This window comes from Prinia subflava, chromosome Z (assembly GCF_021018805.1).
Source record: "Prinia subflava isolate CZ2003 ecotype Zambia chromosome Z, Cam_Psub_1.2, whole genome shotgun sequence".
Classification (NCBI taxonomy): Eukaryota; Metazoa; Chordata; class Aves; order Passeriformes; family Cisticolidae; genus Prinia; species Prinia subflava.
In genome coordinates, this window is record NC_086283.1 from 98,989,351 (window position 1) to 99,007,610 (window position 18,260).

The following is an 18,260-nucleotide window of genomic DNA, read 5'->3' on the forward strand; positions in this document are numbered from 1 at the left end:
TCCAACATGACAGAGCATTTATTCTTAGACACAGAATAGAGTAAGATTTTAATGCCATTAGTGTTTTCTACAGCGAATTGTGGACATGAGAAGTCAGGCCTATCCTAATTAAAGATGAGAAGCAACACAGTTTCATCAGTACATTTTTTCTAATGAATATTTTAGAGTGTTGAGTATCTATAAGATAAATACCTTAGCATCTGTTATGTAGAATTTTGGTCTAAATAATAAGAACAATTGAATAAATGGTAGCAATATCGGTGTGATGCAGTTTAAAAGGTAGATGGGATTGACTGTCAGATGATCTGTGTGTGGTGACTCACATGGTGGCTATTTCAAAACAAGACAGACGTTTCATATGTGTGCCATGTCATCCTTGATACTTACCATATTTTATGTGCTAGTGGTCTTGATCCTTTTTAGAGGTTTCTATTGTTGTGGGCACTCGAGGATGTGGAGTAATAGACAATCTCTGCAATTTAAATTGAGAAGCCAGATGTTGAGTTAGATGGGACATCAGGACACAGAGAGGTAAACAGACCTCCCCAAGAGTAGGCAGCAGCTCAGTGCTGCTTTTCACTGTGGGTATTTCTTTATTGGTCCTCACAGCAAAGGACAATTTTTTTTGTTTGTTTGTGAAAGCTGAAATGAGCTGTTTGTGTAGTACAACACACGAGGAAGCAATGCACTATTTCTGCAACTGGCTTAGGGGGGTCAGGAGAAGAGGTATAGAGGTGTAGAGGACTGGACAGTTGCAAATGCTGTCTGCTGTGAGTGTGTGCTGGTGTATCAGCACTACAGCTCATAGCTGTGACACCAGAATAACCACCTTTATTTGTGTGCAAAATATTTGTGTGCACTGCCACCGTGTCTTCTTGCATAGTGTTTTGTAAGATGGAGGGTTCGTATGTTTGTGTAAACATGTATGTGCACAGAAGTACTCAAGTGTTACTACAATCATCAGGGGAAGTGTGTGCTGTTGTAGTTCCCCCCAGTTTCTCTGGGCTGTAACACTCAGAGAGGCATTTGAGACAAACAGAATTAAAAGATAAACAATTGTTTCTAGGTATGTTTCATTGACTGGATAGGAAATGAGTGTGTTGTGATAAGGACAATGATGATTGCAGGCATTAGTGTTATCTGTGAGACAATATTTAATTTCCCAATGTTTTAGACATAATAAGAAACTACTGTGTCAGAAATTATGATACAAGTAATACTCTGGACAGATTTGTTACAGAAATTACATTTGTCTGCAAAAAGCTTATATTGATTGTCTTGTACAAAATCAGAGATGACTGGCTGTTCCTGTATTACAGCATAGATACTCTGTTCACTTGACAAAAAAAAGCAACTCACCAAATTTTAGAAAAGGATTGTCAGTACAGATGTGTAGATAAGCATGTAGGTGGTCCAAAAGTCTGGCAAAGTAGTTTCAGCTACTGGTTACAGATTTTTATCTACTTTATTCTAGAAATTGGTGCTGATTTGAATCAGTAATTTGTGGTGTATATTGCTGTTATTTTCTTACTGGTGCTACTAGAAGTCTAAAAAATCCTCCTTTACCTCATTTAAATGTCTTCATTTAGGAGAAAAAGAAAACCCTAATGATTTTCAAAATATATTTCCTTCTTGTCAGTGTTATCATGTGAATGACAGGCTTAGCATTGCTCTGTTATACCTAAGTGAAATGCAGTCACTTCCTAGTGTAATAACATATTTGAGTGTACAGTGCAGTTTAAAACTTGTGAGGATATATTAAATAGTCCCCCTAATCTATTAAATCTGAAACATAAGGAAAGAACAGTGAAAGTTCATCTGTGTCAGCTCATGTCAATTTGCACAGTGCTATCCAGTCTATCCTGGTTTTTAAGTTAACTTTATGAATACAAAGTTAGATACCTTCATGTTTTCTGAGTTCAGATACTAACAAAAGACAACATTATCCTCCTGTTCTTTCAGGCCCTGGTGCTGAAAACCACCACCATCCTGACTGACAGAACAATTAGTGTTGTCAGCAGAGAAAATAGTCAGTGAACCAACTGAAGGCCAATGTGTTTATTTTCCCACTCAGAGATGTAGTCTTCCCAGGTGGAGACTCTGAAAACATTCCTGCTAAAGCTGACATGGTTTTTACTTCAGTGAGGGATTGGTCTACCCTGAACAGGAAATTAATCCAAACATTTGAGAGAAAGCAACACAAGCTGCATCGAGTGCAGGAGACGTACAGCTATGCCACTGTCTCCACATGGAGAAAAATACCTCATTTTGAGAATATTAATTTTTTTCTGGTTGGTTGTTCTCCAGGCTGACCACATATAAATGATGACAGAGGACAGTGGCTGCAAGGTTAGAAAAACTCCACAAGGCAGCATGGGGTAATAGCCTTTCAGACAAGACTTGTAAGTGGCATCACACGACCCATAAATTAAGTTCCAAAATGAACTCAGAGTCCCTTGTTTTCTTCAAGATATAAACATATTCCCTTGTTCTTCTTCAGTTGCCAAATGTCTCTTTGTATAAACAGCATACTACAATTAGCAGCACTGTGTGTCCTATCAGTTTGTGAAATGTACCTTTTCTGTTGAAAACTATTCTTAAAATCAGTTCAGCTAACAAAGCCAGTTCTCTTTCTGCCACCAAACACACTGTCTCTTAAGACATTTCTACTAGATGATATCACAGATGATATCAGAGAAGCAACACAGGACACAACAAAGAGAAGTTTCAGCCTTCTTTTTGTTATGCCTTTCATGGAGATACTGCAGTAGAAGTGAATGTTCTGTGGTGAAGTGGCTATTTTTTAGAAATCTTGTGAAATGCTAGAAGCTCCTCCTGTTGCCATCTGTATCAGCAAGGATGAAGTAATTTCTGAATTACTGATTATGGATTCTGAATGGAAGTAATAGCTAGAAGGAGACAGAAAGCCACCCATGTGTAAAAATGTAGACTATTTAACCTGCAAAACACTGTAATTTTGCAATAACTTTTATTGGTCATTTTTCAAGACAGGCCCATACAACAATGGAGAAGGGGGATGTACAGAAAAGAGAAGGGTTTCTACAAGCACAGCCCTTACCAAAGCCTGGATTTGGTGGAAATCCTGGAGTCTTCATGGAAATCTTAAGTATTCAGCAAACCTCCATAAGCACATGAAGAATACACAATCCCAGCTGGAGGAGTTTCATCTGCAATCCAGTACAGCACAAGTACAGGAGATGAAAAGGCAGATGAAGGTGTCACCACAAGCAGTTGGTGTCCCTGTGCTCCAAATCCAACACACAGAGAGTGTCACCTAAACCCCTTCCTCTTCCCCCTTCTGCATCAACTTTGGTGGAAAAACCTTCTTCATTTGTTGGAAAAATCTGCTCTGGAGGTTTCTGAAATGTGCTATTATTAAACGAGATTTTTTTTTCTTCTCCAGTATGACAACTATCAGATCTTTTGTGTCATGGCTGCGTTTCAAGAGTGTAAAAACTGATTAAAAAACCATTAGACATGGGGCAATGCTCTTAAGTGGAACAACAACTAGAGCAAGTTAAAGAGAACACTTATAAGGAAAGCAAAATACAGTATGGACTGCCTTTTTACTGCCTGAAAACAAGACAGCAGTCTCTTGTTGTCAGACCTAGAGCTGTCCCCTAGCAGATTCCTGCATGGGTGCAGTGCTGCTGAGACTCAGAACCAAGGAGAGCAGGATACTGGAAGCAGGGAAAGCACCCAATATGGGATGTTGGGCTTTCATGTAGCTTTTTGCTTCACCATGAGAGCAAAACCAGAAAGGGCACTTCAGCAAGCTGTAGAAATCACCAGTGCTTGTGTGTTACCCCATGGTGTGTTTTGCTTTGCAATCACTAGAACATTTCTTGATTTCAAATGTTGCCTCCTGCAGCTTGCCCACACACTCAACCCTTAGTCTCAGCACTGCTGGCCATTTTGCCCTGCAGTGTACACCCTCAGGTCTTTACTCTGCCTGGAGATGCTAATGAAAACTAGTCAGCTGAATGAAGGAAAAATGCAGTTACCAAAAATAAAAGGAAAAAAGGAGAAAAAAAAAAGAAAAAGAAAAAGAAAAAAAAAAAAAGGAAAAGCAAAAAGAGCCACCCCTAACAAAACTCTTCCTATTTACTGAGAACATATCTGAAAATCTTTTAAGAGATGTGTTCAAACATGCAGAAGTTTAAATTAAGGAGCTGGAGGTTAAAGGCTGAGAGCACTGTGGATCCCAGAAGGACCTCTCTGCCTGCTGTAAAGCTCTTCATGCACTCCAACACTGGCTTGTCAGAGGACATTAACAAGAGTCTAAGAAATGTACAGAGGGGGTTTTTGTTTCAGGATTGGTGAAAAGAGCTTGTGAATTTGTTTTTAAAAATTGTTCGTGTGTTTAGATACATAAATTTCAGTGATGTGGGCATGCAGGTACAGTTCACCACTGCTTCTTTTCTCCCAGTAGGTGCCAAATTTCATCAGCATCAAGGACATTTGCTGAGCTCTCTGCCACCTACAACTTGAAGCATTTACTGTCTCTCCCCTGTTGTTGTCCCTGTCCCTTTTCCCCCTCCTTCTGTATTCACCAGCAGATGTTCACCCTCCTCTGTACTCCACAGTGTGGCTACATCCTTGGGTGGTCCAGCTTCCCTCAGGGAAATCAAAACCCCTTGAAAAAGAAAATGGAAGCTGCAGGAAGACAGATAAAGCATCTCTCTTCCTCTTACTTAAAAGTACACCACCACTGGCATATTTTAATTTCTTTAAACAATCTGGGGATGGTGATGCCTCTTCCAGCAACTGAGCCTTTCTCTCTGATGCTGGTCTGGATAAAAGTAGAGACCTGCACTCTGACAGGAATAGTGAGTAAAACAGCAGGAGAGCAGTCTGTGCTGGTGGTGCCATTCTTGGGGACAGCAGGCATTTAAATGAGGGGAGAGGGGCATTATGTGCAGGTCAGTGGGAAAAAGAGCCCTCAGCCAGGAAAATAATGGAGCTGGACAATGAATGGTCCATCTTGCACGGGACCATTCCTATGATGAGCAGCTCAGTTGCACTGGATGATACGACCTCATGTCATGGTTTTCTGGATTGCACAAGTGTGATCTTCATCCAAACCCAGGGAAACACAGTGAGGTACATTTACATGAGTCTTTAACTCCAGAACAGGAGAAAAGATCTGTGCTGGGTTGATCAAGAACCTGCTATGAAGGTAAAGTAATTTGCTGGCCTGAGAACTGGGGGATGCTGCTCCACTATTGTGAGCTAAAATTCACTTTTGTAATCTGAAGTTTAATGCATGACTTGTGACATAAGCCCTTGCTGTACTGATGGTATCCTCCTGGGAAATGATGCATCTGGGTCAATGGCTGTGCCTGCATTTGCTTTCTCAGGACTGCTGCTATGTGACCTGAGAGTGGCAAGATCAGGGAACCAGCATGGGGGGATGGAAGGGAACCTAATCCCAGGGGTACAACTGTGGTAAAGGCAGAGCTGGACTGTGGTATGTGGGAAAGAGCCTGGTGTCATGTCCAGAACAAAGCAAACAAAACTTAAACTGGAAGAACCAAGTGTCCTGCCAGACAGCTAGGTTAGGGCTTGGGACAGGATTAAAGGATCTCCTCTCCTGTGCCTTCCAATGTCCTTCATTGCTAGTGCCCTTGGCCCTCCTCTTCTTGCTTAGAAGCAGTCAATGATTTTCAAATCCCCATTACTCAGAAAGCCAAAATCCCCCAGAGAGTCAAGCTGTGTTGTTAGCATTCACATCCTGTTTGAAATGCAGTCAGGCTCTCAGCAGGATTTTCTGTCACTCCAGTGCTTCTGTTGCTGGTGGCTGTTTGCAGCCACACTTCAGATGCCCAGTTTTATTCTTGTGCTGGTCCTGGCCTCAGCCATGACCCCTTTGCAGAGGACTAACACTTGGCAGGGATGGCTGTAAGCACAGGGTGGCAATGCAAGGAGGCTCCTGTGCCTTTGTTGGATGTGAAGGTAGAAGTATCCCACTAGCCACCCCTTTCCCACTATCTGCACTTCTTTCCACTCAGCACTGTGAGGGTGATAACTAGTAGGACCACCACTACAGCAATAGTAGATTTCTGAGGCAGGGCGAGGTGGTCACCCTATTAGGAAACTGGAGCTACAAAAGCCAGTTTTAAAGAAAAGGGAATTGCCCTTTCCTTTCTGACTCTACCTGTCACTGAAAGCTCAACAAGTTGCAGAAGTTTTTCGTGTATAATTAAAATCAAAATAAGGGGCAAAGGAAGGGTTGTTTAGTTTGGAGCCATACTGAAGTCTAAGACTAGTGGGAGTGCCTGTGGCCGGAATGGTTCAGGGCAGGGTGTCTCTTGCAGGTGATTTGTGTGCAGGGTGAGCCAGGTTCCTGGGGCTGTTGGTTTAGTGGGTAGATGTGGATGTGACTGGAGGTCATGAAGAGCTTCACAGTAGGCAAAGAGAAGTCCAAATTTGGTGAGTGTCAAAGTAAAGGAAAAAGCATGTGAGTTTAAGACACTTTATAGTAGAGAGCAGAGGTTTCTGGAGGACAATCAGGAACAATGATTTCCAAGTGTTAATGCAGGCCAGGAGTGAAAGCATCTGATCTAGAGCCCCACTGGCCCCTGGAGGATGGTAGAGAAGTGCTGAGGGCACAGGAAGCACAGAAATTTTGCTGAAGTATTTCCCATTCAACCTTCCCATTTCAATTGAGCAACAGTGATGGGAAAAGCTCAGAGAAGCAAGTAGGAGCAAGATCTCCACAAGACCTATGAGTCCTGTCAAATCTCTAGTGTTACGAATCCCATCCTCTTTATGCCTTCCTGTAGCTGAGATTATCTCTTTCATATTAGTGTGGCAAAGTCCTGCTCTCTCCCTCTCTGTCACCCAGCTGTGCTAATCCAGCTGTGCCCTGCAGAGCAGTCCTGGCCCGTGGGGGTCTGCAGCAGAGTGCCAGTGCTGCAGGTAAGCCTGGCCCTGCCCTACACAGTGCTCTGCTGAGCAGGGCATCCACCAGCTGCAGAGTGTGCAGCTCTTCTCCCTTCTCCAGTTTGTCCTGAGGTGTCAGGCAGCACCTCGAGCTACACCATCTCATGCCCTTGAAGGGAGGTTAGCACTGAGAGCTCTGCTTTGGGGGCCTGCGTTGTAGTGTTTCCCAATGACTCCCTCTCTACAGGTAAGTGCATTGTCACTAAAGAGATAAAATGAGAGGCTTTTGTAGATTAGCACACCCACCTGGTCTGTGCCTATCTGAGGTATGGATGCCTTACAAGCATAAGCCAGGATTGTGCTTTGGTGCTCGTGGAATTTGCTTGACATTCAGCTCTCATGCAAAATATGTGCTTCAGACTGCAGTTCCATTTCTATGTGTTACACACATTTTCAGCCATGATGGGCAGGAAAAAAAATGTTGGAAAGGTAACCAAGTGTAAATCTTTGTCATGCTGAGTTTGCAGGCAGCCTGGGAAAGAGCTCTGAAGTGGATGGACTGTCTTGTTCATCTCAACAGCCATCTTTGAGGCTTTCAGTCTAAACACATAAAAGCCAATTTTATTAATGGTTTATTCCCTGCCTAGGTTAGTGAACACAGCCTGAAATCACCCTGTTCATGGCTCAGAAAGCAGTCATGGTGTTAAGTCCTTCTCCACATCTCAGCTTTTGCCTTGCATTTTAGGCCTTCTAAGCAGTTAGTGCACTGTCTTCCATTCCAGCATCTGTCAAGCACATACCAGACCATGAAAAGGGTGCAGAATTTCCTACACAAAGCTTGTTTCCTCTGTTAGGTGGTTAGCTGCACAGAAACTGCACCAGCTGGACACTGAGGGATGCACACAGGGTTAGGATAACCCTCTTTGGATTTTGCTGGGACAGACAAGGAGTGCTCACAACTTCAGGGCCAGTGAAGGTGTGAAGGGAGGTACTTTTCCTCACTGCCTTTTGGATGCTGCCTAGATGCAGACCTGACCAACATGAGTATGGCAGCAGGAGAGCAGGCATGCTGCAACAGGGACCTGTCTCTAACCTTTAATGCAAAGGTTTCTCCAGAAACACTGCACTGATCCTCTCCCAAACAGTTGTCCTATTTCTCTGACAACATATTTTGATGCTGCAATACAGTTCCTGTATTCAGCACTTGGATCTTCAGATGGAACCTGATGGAGGAGCTACATGTTAGTCCACTGACAGGGGATGCTGCTGTTTATGCTCCTAACATAAGTCACCCCTCCCCACTCCCCAAATTTCAAGCTGCAAAGCTGCCATGGCATTTCTGATCTGTTCTTCTTACAGTGCCACAAACTCCTGGGTCTGTGCAGTGACACTTTGACACCCTCTTTGGGAGCAGGGAGAGGGGAATCAGTGAAGGATAGCAGAAGGCAGGGGACAGAGCAAGGCTGCACTCTGGAGAGGTGCTAAGGGCTAAAAAGAGACTATTACAGATCAAAGTAGTGCACTTTGAGCAGAGTACATAAGATACAGGAGAGTGGCAGTGGAAAAGGAGAAGAGCCATCAGGGCACACATAGCTGGGGTTTGCTTAATACTTTGCTTTCCATCCTGACCACAGGTATAATTAAAAGCACAGCTTGGTTCTGGCTTCCTTCTCTCTCATTTTCTTTTCCTAGACCTGTTGCACAAGCTACACATGCAAAGCATTTGAATTAACAAGGCACAAGAGCATCAAAGAGGCTCACACAGACGAGGGGTTGCAGAGGCTTTCAGCCCAGTGCTCCCCACCTCCAGGAAGCCCTGGGTTAGGGGTTGGCCTGGGCTGTGTGTGAGGCCCCGGGCAGAAGAGGCTGCTGCAGACAGCTGGGGGCTGGAATCAAGCTGCGAGAGCCCCCCCTCTGTGCCTGCACTGCTGGAGACAGGAACAGCCTGCAAGGAGCAGGGTTTTCACAGGATGCTAGACCTCAGGGAGCTGCTGTGTTTTAGGGTCTCCCTGTCTGTCGTTTATGTTGCGGGATTAGACCACGGTGGATAATCAACACACAGAGGAAAAATAGTCCTGCCGTGACTTATCAAACACACATGCAAGAACGAGCATGAAGTACTTCAGGCTTGGCAGTGGAGTGGATGCTGTTTGAAATGTGGGCACTGGGCTAAGGGAACACATGGGCACAAAGGGGCAGCGCTGGCTGCTGAGTGATTACAGTGTGAGAACCACGTGCAGGGGACAAGGCAGCAGAGCTGCTCACAGCCTGAGGCAGTGGTTTGCTTCCCCTGTTTTGTGATTCACGAGGCACAAGGGCTGCAAGCATCATTCCAGTGATGGTGATAACTATCACCACAGGAAAGCTGCAAAGGTTCTTGTTACCTGAGCAGCTGTTGGTGATGATGGCTGAGTCAAACCAAGGATGACCTCAGATTTACTGTAGGCTCACCATCCTTCCTCCAATGCTCCCAGCCTGCAGTGAGAACACTCACTAAAGCTCATGAAAAGGAGCAGGTGAGGAATGATATGCACTGTTGTTGAATAAATAACTTATTTTTCTTCTGCATCTGGCAATGACATGATTTCTTAACAGAGGAGCATGGTGGCTTTTGTTCCTTATTCAAACAACTGTGGAGCCATTCCCAGTGACTCAAGTAAGACATGAACTTAGGTCTGGTCAAATAATTTGCTTATCAGAGGCATTAACTTTTGTACTTTTTGAGTACAATAACAATCCTGTTATGGACTGCATTACAGCAGGCTTTCTTTGGATCCTCACATCCAGGAACTTGAGACGAAAAAAAATTTTTTTTCTGTTTGTTTCAGAAAAAGACTGTGTCAGAATTTAGCACGTTGTGCCTTTCATTTATTTCAGTTTTACTCTAAAGACTGTTCCTGATGAGAGTAAATGTCAGACCTCGATGTGGGGGATTGCTGTCCCAGGGGTTACACTGTAAACTGGGGAAAGCAGCCGTGTTTCACCCTTCTGGCTATTAACAGCAGCTCCTTGGTCCAGCCCCATGCTGAGCAGCAGATCGGGGGGTGTCTCATGGACAGCACAGGTTAGGACAGGGCTTTTCAACAAAAAGCAAAACCCACTCAGAAGAAACAAATCATGTAAAAGCCAATGTGTTCTCGCTTCCTTGCCCACTGCCCCTCCCTTCAGCTTTCATGTCGTTGGCTCAGTTAATTAAAATTGCAGTAATAGGGAGGCTGGATGGTTTAGCAGATTGGTAATGGGATATACAGCCTTTCACCTCTAGGTCAGTGGTTCGATTGCGGCCCAAGTTGGTAGTGACCAAAAGTTATTAGCATCGAGTGGCTGCTCGGTGACCTCTCCAAGATGGGAGGGTGATTTCAGTGCTCTCCCTCACAGGCAGGTGTCCATCTGGCAGGAACTGCTTCCGTGGCTGGCACTAATTGGCACCCTTGCAGGCAACCCCAGCAGTGCTGGAGATGGCCTGGGCACAGAAGTGTGAGAGCATTGGCTCTCTCTGCAGTGGTTCTGTCCCCTGGGCTGCTGTGGAGCTGCTTGCCTTGCTCATGCCTTGCTCATGCCTTACTTACACCTTACTCATGCCTTCTCATGCCTTGCTGTGTGGGTGGAGGCATGCTGTTGTTGCCCAGGCTGCCTAGGGATTACCTCTGTTCAGGAGAAGAGTGAGTGTGAGTTGGACTAACATGGTATTTGAAACAAACAGGCTGTGGGGAATGGTTGCCATTTGCTAATCAGTTTTTACTAAGGGCAAGCAATTTGGGGCAGTACAACTGCTTTTCTACATAGTGGAAAAGGCAGATGTGAAAGCAGGAGGCTGCAGATAGGGCAGCACAGGTGATGTGAATGGCAAGTGAAAACAAGACAGCTGCCAGGCAGCAAGACCACCAGCATCCAAAATAGCCATCATGGTGCTTGGTTTGCTTTGGAGGGGGCACAAAGCTGTGCAAAGACAGGGCTGGCCTGGGCAGCCCCTGCTGAGGAAGAGCAGACACAAAGATTTACAAGCTATTGCCATTCAGAGTTCCACAGTCCCTTGGGAGGAAGGGAGAGCAGAGACGGGGTGGTCACCCATGCCAAATCCAGCTCTCTCAGTTTTCTGACCAAATTGTTATTATCTAATTAGTCTCTCATTTAAAATATTGGTATGGCCAAGGCTTCGTGGGCGTGAGTCAGCAGAGCAGCTTGGGGATGATTACACCAGCTGGCAATTTTCCTCTCAGTATTGGTGACTCTTGCAGTAATCGGGAAAAATGCAATCCCTGTTTCTATTTTTCATAGCTGTGGCATGACAGTTGAGAGAGGGAGGAAAAGAGCAGTGTTTTTTCCAGCTTTCCTCAGCAGAGTGTTTGAGTTCCTTATTTTCTGGCATATTTCAATCCCCACAACTACAGTCACAAAAGACTTCTTTAACAGTTGTGACATGCAAAATTACACAGGAAGTAGAGGCTGGCTTGAGCCTTCTGAGCCTTCTTGCCCCTCAGTTGTCTGGGAAAAGCCTTTTCCAGTGTCATCAGGAGTCCTGTAAAACAGTTTTTTCTATATACAATCGCAAATCTTTGGTAGTTTGGTAGTAGTTTAGTTACAGCTGTGGCTGCAGTACTCTTTCCAGTCATGCTCAGAAGTGACCTTACACAGCAGCATCTGCTAAGTGGTTTACGGAGAAGGCAATATTTTTGGCCTTCTGTGTCCAGGAGGCTCTGCCAGAGCCCTGCCAAGGCAACAAATTTCCTTAGGAATTTGGCTCTCTCCCCCAGCACACATGTGGTTGCTTGCAAACAAGTGGAAATATTTCCTTCTAATGTTCTTGCTCAGCTCCTTGAGGTCAGTTCAGAGCCTGAGTCTGTCCTCTTCCTTCCCCACGGTTTTTAGGGCCTCAGCTCAGACTGCTGGCTCTTTGATTCTACAAACAATGCCATCTGCTGTCACGTTTTATAGTTCCTCTGCTGGCCTGTTTTCCCTTCAAAAGATGATCCAGCATAGTTGGTTGCCTGACAGACTCTGTCTCTTTCCACCACCTCACTGGTGAGTCTGTGTCCTAAAGCAATCCCCTTCTTGTGAGCTTGCCACACAACTGGTAGCCACGAGGCCACCAGCATAGCTGCCTTGTTCAACAGCAATGAGAGGTGGCATCCTGCAAGCTCTCATTCCAACCAGTGATTGCCCCAGTTTGTGCTTCTGGAAGTGTGGGATTTGATCCTCACCAGGGTCTCACCTTGAACTCATCATCACCTTTCCATTGCAGAAATTCAATTATTCTTTCATTTGCTTCCCTGAGTGTTATTCCAAAATATTTTTCTACCATCTGTATTTTTCTTCCACAGTTTCATCCTTTCCCATGTGGTTTCAAAACCAATTTTTCTCCACCTCTTGGAACTCTGAGTGCAACCCATGCCTTTCCTTTGCTGGTACATCTCAGTGGAAGGTTTGCAACAAAATGGACATTTCACATTCCTAAATTAGATGCCACATCAGTGACATTGCTCCTTGGTTGGCATCAGTTTTCTTCTCCCTGTTCAATTTCTGTAAAATGTTTTCCTGTGTGTTTAGCTGTGGAGTTGATGGTTGTCTGTTGCAGTTCGTCCATTCCTGCTCCCTGGCATGAAATCATTGCCTCTGAATCCTGGGCTGATGTCTCTGGAAAGTCTTTCTATACCTCTCTATTGCTGTACTCCAAAATGATTTGCTGTTGGATTATACCCTTTTCTGACCCAGAGATGGGGCAACTGATAGGTGTTTTAAAACCTTTTATTGCATTTTCAGTCTCATGTGAAGGGTGAAACAGTACAGATGTTACAATTCAGAAGCCATCACAATCAGAAGCCAACTATTTCCTAATTACAATACATTATAAACACTTCTTGGCTTATCAGCTTTTGCCACACAATGCTGCTAGGGCCTTAAAGCCAATCATCTACAATTACCCCTTGTGGGTCCTACTACGATGCACTTTTCATAGCCCCATTTCTCCAAAGTATCTAGTGTATTTGCAAGGCCATCCTTTGAAACTTGTTTCCAGTTCCATTTCTCTCTCAACAAATGTCTGTCCTATTCCATGTCATTTCTAAGTCAGCATTTATTATCTCAAAATTTGCACAGAGATGCACACTATGTGAGCCTTCTGTCAGGCTTTGAGAATTCTCTACAAATACATTTCCCACAATTTGCTTTTTCACAACTGACTCATATTCCAGATTCACAATAAGAGCTTTTTGATTTGAGGCCAAGAAAACACCAATTCCATTTCTTCTTGGTCTTGAGACCTTACTTGAAAAAAATACATTCCATTTTCCACTGTGATCTACAGTTGTATTGTAGCCATTACAGGCCTGAAGGATCTTAAAACACTTCAAATACACAGGCTCAAGTACACACACAAAGTGGTGAAGGAGGATAAATTTTCTGTTAAAAGAAGTTAAATTTGAGCTATTATTTGTATTATTTGTCAGTGCAGAGCTTCAGCTATCCACCTGGACTGCCTGGCAGTACCAGAGGACTCTGCATGCAGTTTTCTTCATAGTGAGCACGTTAGTGTTTTATTGACCACACACCCAACATTAACATATTGAGATCCTTTTTTCTTCCCTTCAGAGATAAGTCATGCTACTAAGCTTCAATTTTATTATTAATTACATACATTGCTGAAGAACAACCTATAAATGGTATATATTGCTTGAAAGAACTTACCAACATATGATGTGTGTAGAACTATGGAGTGAATTGCCAAAATTAGGCAGAGCTCACAAATTAGTAGAGTAAAAAATATTTCTTTCACTTTTCAAAAATGGAAACCAAAATGTTCCAGAAGTTAGTGTATTAATCTTCAGTGTTAGTGGGCTAAAAAACCATTAGACAACAGAAACCCACAAAGATTTCCAAATTTCTTAGGCCAACAGGTCATTTTAAGTCTTCAGTGATAAGGGACCACTCCGCCTGCTTGTCATCAAATTTTACTTGAATATTTCTTGCTCCAAAACATTGCAGAGTATTGTATTTCCATAGACTAAATACCATGGACTCACTGTTCCTTGGTGATCTATAAATGTCAATGTGGGAAACACTGTTATGTGCATAAAGTTCCTCCAAAAATCACATTACTACAGGGAACTAGAAGAATCCCCCTGTGTCCTTCCTAGAAATCTGTCCAATAGAGACGCAGCCTAGATGCAATTAGTCACTTTTCATTCATCTTGCCTAAAGACATCTTATTTAGCAGTTACTTTGTCTAGCCTTCAGGTTGTATTACAAGCCCTTCAGTCAAGAGCTTTTCTGGCACTGTACAACACTGAGCACAATGTGATGTTGATTGATGAGCACATCAGTAACAGGGAAGGCTGGCAAATTTCTGCTGTCTGTGTTACCGCCCCACGAGTCCATTATATTTATGTCAAACAAAGATTTGTGTTTGCTTGAACCCAGTGCTTTTTCATCCATGCCTAATGCTTCTCAGAGCTGGGCTCCCTACTGGAAGCTGTGGAAGGTGCATGCCTGACATGGCCAGGCCAGTGGCGTTTCACAGTTTCCTCCAAGCCGTCCTGGGGAGGTTAAGGCAAGGATCCTGTACTCTATTTTCAAAATAAACACCTTATTGTAGTTTTGCCTATCGTGCATAAGTGTTTAGGGGAAGGCCAGTCATTGTAACAGTCGCCTCCCCCCCAACACCTCACCAGTATAAAGAAAGAAAAAAAAATGAGAATAAACAAAATACTTTGCTTCATGGTATTTAGGAACATCATCCCACCAAGCTACAATATAGGTATTTCGACCTGTAAAATCTCATTTAGGGAGTACAAATATTTTACATGTGGCACACTCCTCAAAGCCAGGCGAATTCTGTATTTTTGTAGTCCGCAGGAGAACTGGAAAAAAAGCCCACCTAATGCAAGTATGATTTTGAGCATCCATTTCAAGAAAGTATATCTTGTTAAAGTACCATTATTAACAACCAACTCAGTGTAAACTGCCAGAAAGTTACATAATCAAAATAGGGGTGATCAAACTCGAAATTGCTGATATTGCAAAAGTAATGAATGTGCAGAAATTACATTTCAAAATGTTTTTGCAGGTTTTTTTTGGTGCACCATACAGAAATAAAACAGGATTGGGCCATTTTTAAAATATATCTTTTTTAAATTGCCTTCAGCCCAAAATTTTCGTGGTTTGGAAATTGTCCAGCTACTCCAAATTCATTTGAATCCAGAGGCATGGGATTCCCTGATCCTGGTTCTGTCTCACTGTGACATACGTGCAACTGGTTTGCTCTCCCTCTATGCTGCATAGTGAACTGAAATACAGGCAGAATTTCTAGTTTTGCAAAGAAAATAAAAAGCAAGTATTTTCTAAATCCAAGTTTATTTGAATTAATTCATAGAAATGGAAATCCTGGTAAATGCTAATAGTTGGAAGGGAAGGGGTCAGCTAACTTCAAGTATAAGCAGTATACAATTAAGCTAGTTTTTCTATAAAGAAAAGCATTATTTTAAGTATGTTTTCTGCCAACTGGTGGTCACACACAACAGAAGTGGTCACTTAGCTGAGTCTTCTGTTCTGCCTGAGCTACTCCTCTGTGTCTCTGACCTACTTACTCTTTCATCCAGGGCTTGAAACAAGAATTAGCTGCAAAGATTTTCTGTCTGAAATCCAGCAAAACATTTCGTCATTTCCTACGGGCTGTTCCTGTGGGAAAACTGGTGAAATCCTCCTGCACCCAGAGCTGTGCTGACGTTAACCAAAGGTTAATTTGTGCCTCGGTTGGAATCTGTTGAATATCTCAGTGCCCACTCCCTCCTACGGCTCCACTCCTCAGCAGCATCAGTAAAAACATACCCTCCTCCTGTGGCTGCACAGAGGCTCACGGTGCCAAAATATCCTTCCACGTACCCTGGAATTCCAGAAACTCGGCTGGCAGGGTGGGATTGCACTGCAGGAATCGAGAGCAGAGCCCGGCCCCTGGCTGAGGTCTCCTGTTGGGGCAGACGGCAGCTGCGGGGCTCGGAGCATCAGGTTACCCAGAGGCTGAAAGCTGAGACAGACAAAGACGGGGCTGCGATTTCTGCCTTTCAGTTTCTCATAATAAACACGGACACCTGCAAAACAACACGCAGTCCGCACACACACTGCTAATAACCTCTCAGCAAGTTGTGTTACTGAGATTTTAGATATGTCTTCAGAGGGAAGATGGAATAATAATCATCCTTTGCAGGAAACAGAGTATGTAACATTGGATACATTACTCCCCAAAAGGGGAGTCATTCATCTTTTTCCACTCTTTTTTTCTCCTTCTTTTTTTTTTTCAAAATTGGATGCAAACTGAATAGCAAAATCCTTAAGATTAAACAATAGTATTTTTACACCAAACCAAAACCAAAACCAAACCAACCAAACAAAAAACCCTAAAAACCTCTCTTTGTGCATTGTTCCTTAACTTATTGGATGGAATTGGTGACACTTGGGAGAAAAAAATAATCTTGAGTTCATGACAGTTTTGAATCTGGCTGCCTGATGAAAGAAAACATGAACATTTAATATTTTACCTCTATTTCTTAAAATATTTAGTTAAGTATGCTAACTTCAAATACTAAGCCAGCATTTACAAATAAATATTTGGGAGTGTAAAATTATTGTTACTAAAAAAGCATACTGTAATATAAACATTGTAACACTTGTAGCTTAGTTATTTCAATAAACTTTGTTCAATAAGTAAGTAAACTTCCATTAAAAATGGAAGAAGAAAGAAAAGTTGATCCTTCTTGGGATGAAAACATTGCAAGATATAATTCTTGGGAATTCTTTAACTCAGTCTGTTTTGTAATTTCTATTACTTACAATTTGCTGAGAGTAAATAGATTTTTCATTTTAAGAAAGCTGAGTTAAATTAATTGAGTCCAGATCACCTGGATTTTCAGCAAGTTAAAATCCAGCACAGATGCAGATTCAATTATTATAATCCACTCCTGTCTAAATTCAAACACGGATTAGCATTCCCCAGGCTTTATAGCAACATTTATTGTGGACCAGATAGATACCTTCTATTCTAAAGTACAGTAATCCCACACTTGTATCATATCCCCAAACCATCTTCCTACATCAGTAATATATATCTCATAAATTATTTTTTGGGCCCGTGTGGTACCACATAATTGCAAAATTAGGGTTGTTTATGCTGTTGCATTAAAAATAGAGTTGAGATCTCAAACAAACATACCTGTCTATTTGGTCTGCTTGTTTATTTTTAACAACTCTCCTTTCAGTATGTGCCTGTTTTTATGCAAGCCCCTTTGTGGAAGGTTAGCTATCATAACTGGCTTTCTGTTTTAAAATATGAGCAAGCTGCCTCACCCTTGATCTAATCTTCCATTGCAATGAGCATTTGTAAGCCTGCTGGGAATGCTGCAGAAGGGAAAAGGGAGGATCCAAGTTATCTCTACTGCTTTCCCCTCCAACAAACTACTGCACAACAACCTAATACAGGAGTGGGAGGCAGGCAGAAGCACAGGACAAAGAAACTCATATGAAGAACAGATGATGGGTGCTAATTGCAGCCCAAAGCAGAAGGTTTTTCAGCCTGTATGACAAAAATGACCGTAAATACCCTACAAATCTATGCTTCCAAATCTTTTAAATACCTGACACTTCAGATAAACCAGTTTGTATCAAAGACAGTGGTGTTTGGGGTTTGGTTTGTTTTTCTTTTTTTGGAAAAAATTGTGTTACAGGAGTAGTTTCATGTGTTCCTATGTAATTTCTGGCTGAGGTTGGTTTAGCACAGTCATGAGAGAAGGCGAATGCCACTAGAAATCATCTGAATCTGAGGTTATTTTAATAGCAGAACAGTAAAAAAAGACAACCATGAAGACCACTGGAGCACATGACTGTAGATTTAGCCTAATTTTTAACTCCTTTTTACACATGTTAAAATTGAGCACTTATAGAAAACATTGTCAGACCATGACAGATCCACCTCCAACTGGATATCTGGTTTGATTTAAAGAGTTAAATAATGATCCTCTGCCACATGTTGAGTATAACTTGAGGTTTTCAGCAAAGTATGTCTTAGATTAAGCCTACAGTGTGTGCCACAGCACCCCTGAGTTGTTTCCCTGAAGAGAAACAGCATTGCTCCAGCTCACCAGTTGAGAGGACTTTCCCTTCAGGCTAAATGAGACAACAAATTAGGGGTGGGCCCTTCAGTGTGGTCTTTTGCAAATGGAAGGTACTGCAGGGAGGTTTCTGACTAGGGAGGTGTAACAAGATTAGACAAAAACCAGTTGAAAAAACTGAATTCAGTCATACAGATGCAGCTGCAGACTGTTCCAGTCCTGTGGGAAAGGGGAGTCTGGGCACATCCTGAAATGTGC